Below are 7,701 nucleotides of genomic sequence, written 5' to 3'. Positions count from 1 at the left end.
CGACGTTATAAACACCGGTTATTTTCGTTGGCTTTGTCCTCATGACTTGCCATTGATATTTATTCAGTGACATCTCTTCTATAAACTCATAGGCATCTTCAGGTGTTTTATTATTTATGGTTCCGCCAGCAGCTACGTCAACCATTTGCCGAGTCGAAAGATTCAGACCATTGTGGAATGTTTGAACTTGAAGCCAAAGTGGTAACCCATGGTGAGGGCACCTTCTCAGTAAGTCCTTGTATCTCTCCCATGCGTCATAGAGGGTTTCTAAATCCATCTACACAAAAGAAGAATTATCATTACGTAATTTAGCCGTTTTAGTCGGCGAAAAATATTTTAATAAAAATTTTTCGGTTATTTGTTCCCAAGTAGTAATTGACTCTCGTGGTAACGAGTTCAACCACTATTTAGCTTTGTTCCTTAATGAAAAGGAAAACAACCAAAGACGTATGGCATCATCAGAAACGCCATTGATTTTAAATGTATCATAGAATTCCAGAAAGTTTGCTAAGTGAGCATTGGGATCTTCATCCTGCAAACCATCAAACTGAACAAATTGCTATATCGTTTGAATTGTATTAGGTTTTAGTTCAAAAGTATTTGCAGCTACAGCAGGTCTAACTATGCTAGATTCAGTTCCTATTAAAGAAGGTTTAGCATAATCATACATAGTGCGTGGAGCAGGATTTTGATTAGCCGCAATTGCAGGAGGTAGCTGATTGTCTTGGTTTTCAGCCATCTCTTCGATTGGGGGTTGAGTATCTTCTTCTTCCTCACTCTCTGTGTATCGTAAGCTTCGCCTTATTTCTCTTTGATTTCTACGAACTGTACGATTGATTTCTTCGTCAAAAAGTAATAGTCCTGACGGGTTTCTTCTAGTTATAAACTATAAAAACCTGTTAAGAGAAAGAAAAAAGTAGGTTAATAAAAAATAATAATAAAATTAAATTAAATTGCAACAAAAGAAATGGCTAAAGTAATAAAAATTGAGCGTTCCTAATATCTTAGTTCCCCAGCAACGGAGCCAAAAACTTGATCGCGTGATTTCATGATAGGTTTTAAATATTTATAATTACTCATTCTTGAACTAACTATTATCGCGATCTAGGCAACTATACCTATCGAACAGTAGTATAGTTTTAGCAAGACCGGATTGTCGAACCTAAAGGAACTAAAAGTACTAGTAATGACTATCTTTTTATTATCTAGCCTAAGAATAGAGGGGTTGTGTTTTAATTAACTAATTATCTAAACTAAGAACTTACAAAGAAAAGAATTGGGGAATTGCTTTTGAGAAAAATTGATTGACTTAAGACAATACCTAAGGAAAAATTCACCTAAACTTTACTTGTTATTCTGGCTCTGAATCGGATGATTTATTCATTCAACTTGTTCCGTAGAGATCCCTAAGTTATGTTATTATCCCTATTCAAGACTAATAACCTATAATCCCTAGATTGAATAACCGAGACTTTTCTCTAATTAACAATCTAGGGTTGCATTAACTCGATCTATGAATCCCCTTATTAGGTTTCACCCTAATCTGGAAAAATCTTGTCACCCTATGTCTAGGCGCGCAATCAACTCAGCTTAATTATGACAAATGTACTCTTAGACAGGGTATATTCCTCCTCTGAATAAGAGCTTATCTTGAATCAATATCCTGGGATATCAAAACAAGAATTAAAAACACATAATTAAGAACAAGTTAAATATTTATCATACGATTCAGAAAATAATAACAAGATTCGTCTTAGGTTTCATTCCCCTTAGGTATTTAGGGGATTTTAGTTCATAACTAAATAAGAAAACATCTCAGAAGAATAAAGAATACAAAACATAAAAAAACCCAAAACTCCTGAAGGGAAATTGAGGAGAGATCTTCAGTCTTGATGGTGAATCCGGCTTCTAAGATGGATCAATCAGCTTCTTTCGAGTAATTCCTTACTCCCTATTCTCTGTCTCCTTTCTTCCTCATCTAGGGTGTATTTATACGCTTTGGAATGCCTAGAAGCCTTCAAAATTAGCCTTTTCCGAATTGGAATCAACTTGGGCTCGGCAGGGACACGCCCGTGGCACACTCCTATGTTCGATTACTTCAGGCTGTGTTCGAGCTTACCAAATAGACATGGCCGTGTCGTCTGCCCATGTGGGGAGGTCCAGGCCGTTTTGACTTCATACTTTGGCCCATTTTCTCTGTTTTTGGCCCGTTTCTTATTCCTTTCGCTCTCCTATGCTCTCCTAAGTATAAAACATGAAATTAAAGCATTGGAGCATCGAATTCACCAATTCTAATGGGAAATCATCCATAAAATACATTAAACATGGGGTAAAAATATGCATAATTTACGGTTTATCAACTTTTCTCAATCATGATATAATCTTTAAATCACCTGTTGAATTAGTTGGAAAAATAAATGGATATCTGCTAAGCCTCATACGAAAGGGTAAGATGTTGATACCATGTCCCAAACATGGTCTTACACTGGCTCTCATATATCAGTGCCGATGCCATGTTCCAAACATGGTCTTACACTAGCCCACCTGTCGAGGTCGATGCCATGTCTCAGACATGATCTTACACTAGCTCTCATATATCAGTGCCGATGCCATGTTCCAAACATGGTCTTACACTAGCCCACATGTCAAGGCCGATGCCATGTTCCACACATGGTCTTACACTAGCTCTCATATATCGGTGCCGATGCCATGTTCCAAACATGGTCTTACACTAGCCCATATAACCCTAGTATCACGGCATGGATATTCGATCTATTCCTAGGGTTCAACTGGGAGTTTCATCACATCAAATTTTTTCATGCATATTCGTAACAAACTCTAACATTTCATGCAATATCAATAATTTAATGCATAATAACAATAGGTTGTAATATTTACATGCAACTTACCTCGGAATTAAAAAAGTGGGCGACTAGTTGGATTTAATCTATTAGCTTGGACTTCCCCCGACCTAGGCCTAGATTTTGTATTTCTTGATCTAAAATGATAAAAATTCACTAATTTAATCATCACATTAATCTCTTCATTTCATAATTCATATTTTGGCAAAATGAACATTTTGCCCTTATACTTTCACAAAATTACGATTTTACCCTAAGCTTGTAAATCGATTTTCATCAAATTTCCTATTTAAGCAAACCTAGCCAAACCTTTATTACACTTATGGAAACTCCGAATTTTGATTATTTCACACAATTACTACCTATTCTTTAACCTTTACAAAAAGGTCCATTTTAGGTGTTTTTCATTAACACCGCTTCACAAGAGTGATTTATTTCACAACTATAACTCATTTTCTTCCATAAAATTTCAGCTCATAACATAAATTATTTCATGGAAAAACCCTAAACTCTCAACCAAATTGCAAAATAGCCTCTCCATTAGCTAAATTAAGCTACAAAGGTCCCAAAAGTACAAAAATTATCAAGAAAAGTCATCAAAATCACTTACTTATGAGAGAGCTTAATGGCTAGAAGTTTCAAGCTTTAAAAACCCCTTTCTTGCTGATATTTTTGGTGGAGAAGATGAATGGTAAAAAGATAGAGCCTTTTGTTTTATTTTATCTTATTTCTAGTCAAAATAAGCTACCAACTTCACCTAATTTTGACTTTTCTATTCTTCTTTGTCCCTATGGTCAGCCACCCCTATAAAATGGGTCTATTTGCCCTTTTAAGACCCCTAATTATGATTATCTAGCTATTTTAACACCATTTGCTAGTAAAATAAAACTTTTTCCCCTTATGTGATTTAGCCCTGTTTTCGTAATTAAGCTCACAATCGCTAAAATTAATTCATAAAAATTTTCGTGCATCCATGTAAACATGCTATAACGCATAAAATAATTTTAAAATTAATTTCTCCAGCCTTGGATTAGTGGTTTCGAAACCACTATTTCGACTAGGTCTAAAATTGGGTTGTTACAATTCTCCCCCTTAGGGATTTTCGTCCTCGAAAATCTTACCGTTAAAAAGGTTTGGGTATTGGTCTCTCATGGCCTCCTCGGACCCCCATGTGGCCTCTTCAATCCAATGTCTATGCCATAATACTTTTACAAGTGCTATACTCTTAATCCTCAATTGTTTAACCTCCCGAGCTAAAACCTTAACCGGTTCTTCTCTATAAGTCATATCTTGTAACACCCCTAACTCGACCTAGATGTTATGGCCGAAACTGGTGATGTCACATTGAAGTGTTTTTCGCTAAGAGTGATATCGTAGAAAAACCTTTTTCATATTTATCTTTGTTGTGTGTTCTTAATGAAGATTTTAGGATGTCTCGTTCAACTCAAAAATTTAAGTCGTTTGGAAAAAGTTAATCATATTTAATTGTGATTAGCTCTAAAACATTATTTCTTACGAAAGCTTTTAAATCATGTTGCGTAAACGTAGTGTTTTGGAAAAACATTTAACTTTTTGAAAACCTGTGTCCTACTACGTGCAGATATAAATCAAAATAATTAAAAACCCAAAATTAAAGATTAAAATTTAAAGAGGCATTATTACAATAAAATACCCAAAATAAAACTACTAATAATTTTCAAAACCCAATGAGAAAGTCCGTATGATTGTATGGCCACCTTCGAGTCCCTTGCAGCACCGGCCCGCTTAAGCCTGGGGATTACCTGTACAGATAAACAAATGGGTGAGTTATGAAAACTCAGTGTGTAATCTCATATTAGATAATCAGTCAAAGAGCATATACAGTCTGGGACTAAGCCCAATTTAGTAACGGTTCAGTTTCAGTTAGGGCTTTAGCCCATTACAGTATCAATATCAGTGTGGGCCTAAGCCCATCTCAGTAACAGTATGTCGAAACCTCTTTTTTAAAGGGCGTATTTTGAAAACGGGAGTCACCACCAACCTTTTTAAGTGGGATTGGATCACCTTATAAAAACATTTTGGTCTACGAAATTGTAAGAAAACGGGTTCGGGAGTCGGTTACATACGAAGAAGGGTTAGCACCCTCGCAACGCCCAAAATTGGTACCAAATTGAATAGCTTTGTCTTAATGTCAAATTTTGAAAGAATTTAGAAATAAGATTTCTTTTTTTAAAAAAAACGTAATAATTTAAGTTGAAAATCAAGATTCTTTCGCTTCGAAAGAGTACGAACATCACATCCAGCATGATTGGACACGATATTCCTAAACTTTCGTAACTGAAATCATCTTGTAATTTACAAAATTTATTTAAAAGGATGCTTTTAGACATTTGGACAAACGGGAAATTGCAACCTAGCATGTTAGGGCACTACTTCCCAAATTCCTAAATACCAAAAACATTGCCTTACTTTTTAAAATTCTTTTGGATTAAATGAAATATGAATTTTATGACTATGATGTATTTAATATATTACAAGGTATCGATACTAAATAATATAAACTATATGATATATACTTTAACAATTCATGCAAGTATAACATAGAAAATGGTAAATAATGACGTAGATTCCATACTATGCATTATCATTTCATGCCAATATAATCATAGAAAATAATGAACATAACAATATAAATTACAATATATAACAATATTTTATGCAAATATAACTTAAAATAACACAAATAATCAACTTTCATGCAAACATGATAGACAATAAATAACATAAAAAACAAATAGTTGGTGAGATAACATTAGCATACTAAAAATATTAAATAAATACAACAAGATACAAAAATAATAAACAAAATATGAACATATAAATAAAAAATAAAGATAAGAAAACCAATACAATTTAAAAATAGATGACGTGTTAAAAATAAAATATTTAAAAATGTATAAATGATAAAGGAGAATTTTAGAAATAATTAATATATATAAAAACTACATGATATAATAACTTAATATATAAAAATAATGTGTTAAATAGGAATAAGATTTTATAATGAATTTTAGAGTATTACATACTAAATTTATAAATTTTTAAAATTATACCTAATAAAAATAATAGATAATTATATAATATATAATAAAAATATAATGAATAATATATATAATAAAATGTATAAATCAAAATATATAATAAAATGTAAATAATATAATACAAAATAAAAATAATATATATAATAATTTTTTACATTTATAAATAATGTTTATGGTAAAATAAATAAAATATATAATATTTAAAATAAATAAATTATAAAAATTTAAAAAGGATTAAAATAAAACAAAATAAAACTCTAGAGCTAATTTTAAAATAATAAAAGGAATTTTGGACCCAATTGAAACACATGCTAAAATCTGAGGGATTCACTGGGTAATTTGACCCTATTCCCAAAACGACGTCGTTCCCAAAATAGGCCTTATTATAGCAGCAAGTACTAAATTAAAACAAGAATAAAAAGCCAGGGAAAAATTATAATAAAAATAAAATGCAATTATAAATACTAAAAATGCAGAAGGACCCATTGGGCAATTTGCCCATTTGCCAAAAACACGCGGATCTTCCCCGGGTCATGGGTCAATGCGCGGATCTTTGGCCTGGAAACGATGCTGTTTTGAAGCTTATCGTTTTAAGCAAAATGACACCGTTTCCAAGAGGCTATATAAGCCAAATTTAACCCCAAAAATTCATTTTAACCTGGTTTTAAAAAAAAACTAAAGAATTCTCTGAAAGGGGACGGAGAGCAGACCCTCGGAGCTCTATCGAGCCTCTGTCATCGGGCACCCACGTGCCCACGCGCCCACATGCCGCCACCGACTCCGCTATGTACGGCAGTCGGGTTTCGAAAAGTTTTGCTTCTTACAGCGAATAGAAAGGTAATTTTCCTTTTTTATTTCTTAGTTTCTTTTTATATGTATATATTCTGAATAAAAGAAAAGAAAAGATAAAACCAATCACCTCTGTTTCTTCGATAAACTGCTGTATTTTTATTGTATATGTGCGTATAAAAAAAAAGCCGTAGTCTTACATCGTTCTTGATTCGAGCTTTTATAGCCACTGAAAAAATATATTTACAATCTTGATTTTATTTCTTGCTATATTTGTGTCGTCTCTGCTGTTTCTTTCCCTTTTTTGCAGGTAACAGCGAGAAATCTGGCGGTGAATGTGCTGGCGTCGATTCATGCACCGATTACGGAGTGATATGGAGCTAGAGTCACGGCACCGATGAAGCCCACTGGGACGGCGTGAGACGAAAGGGTGTGACGCTTGGGGTACTTGCAGCGTGAAGTTTCTGGAAACCCTAGGGTTTCTAGATTCGGTTTTTGGCATTGGGCCTCGCTAGTTTAGGTCTGGCTTGGGTATTTGGGCTGTTGGGTTTTAAGTGTAACCGGGTATAGGGTTAATGGGTATTCTGGTTTAAACCAGTTGGGTTACAAGTGTAGCCGAATTTTGGGCTATCAGGCCTTTAGGCCTGTTTATTGTAAATAGACTGTAAATGGACTTTTATTATTTCCTTAATTTTTATTTTTGTTTTTTATTTATTTATTTTACGGGCCCGGGAAAATTTGGGCTATTACAGCTGCCCCTCTTTGCTTATTACTGTGTAACAGGAATAGAGCAAAGATTATAAAAAGACCAAATTTGCCCGGCATGGTCAAGTCTCGAAATCTTGATCCTCATTTTCCTCAAAGGTATTCTGATAGCTTCAAACTTGCTTCACCGTAACTCAGGAATGTCAAATCTACTATCTTCAACCTGCTCCCTGCAAATTCAGGAACGCCAAGCCAAAATCTTTGAT

General features: G+C 33.8%; 1 non-coding gene across 1 annotated transcript; it reads left to right on the top strand.

Moving 5' to 3' along the window:
* The first annotated feature begins 203 nt into the window (after positions 1-203).
* Positions 204-310, top strand: LOC128295871 (small nucleolar RNA R71). Its single transcript, XR_008286420.1, has one exon. It is a non-coding gene; the product is annotated as a small nucleolar RNA R71 (small nucleolar RNA).
* Positions 311-7,701: the final 7,391 nt, after the last annotated feature.

Source organism: Gossypium arboreum, chromosome 7 (genome assembly GCF_025698485.1).
Source record: "Gossypium arboreum isolate Shixiya-1 chromosome 7, ASM2569848v2, whole genome shotgun sequence".
In the NCBI taxonomy this organism is placed as follows: domain Eukaryota; kingdom Viridiplantae; phylum Streptophyta; class Magnoliopsida; order Malvales; family Malvaceae; genus Gossypium; species Gossypium arboreum.
This window is presented reverse-complemented; position numbering and strand designations above follow the sequence as displayed.